Source organism: Eriocheir sinensis, chromosome 11 (genome assembly GCF_024679095.1).
Source record: "Eriocheir sinensis breed Jianghai 21 chromosome 11, ASM2467909v1, whole genome shotgun sequence".
NCBI lineage: Eukaryota > Metazoa > Arthropoda > Malacostraca > Decapoda > Varunidae > Eriocheir > Eriocheir sinensis.
The window spans coordinates 3,364,792-3,365,099 of NC_066519.1; positions in this window are offsets into that span (position 1 = coordinate 3,364,792).

Consider the following 308-nt stretch of genomic DNA (forward strand, 5'->3'; position numbering starts at 1 on the left):
ACACACACACACACACACACAGAGAGAGAGAGAGAGAGAGAGAGAGAGAGAGAGATTCAGAGGAGCGCGTGTCTTGTGCTAGGTTTAAGCGAGTCTGCCCTGGAAGTCGCCCGCCGCGTCCCGTTCTCGCCGTGGTGCGAGAAGTGTATACAGTTGGTGAATTTGCTGCCCCACGTACCCCCTCCCCCGACCAACACCCACCCGTCCCCCAGCAACCAAGGAACAGCAACAACAACAACAACACTCACCAAGGTCGCGCTGGCCACGGGAAGAGGACAGGGGGACACACGAGCCCGGGGGGGAGAGAA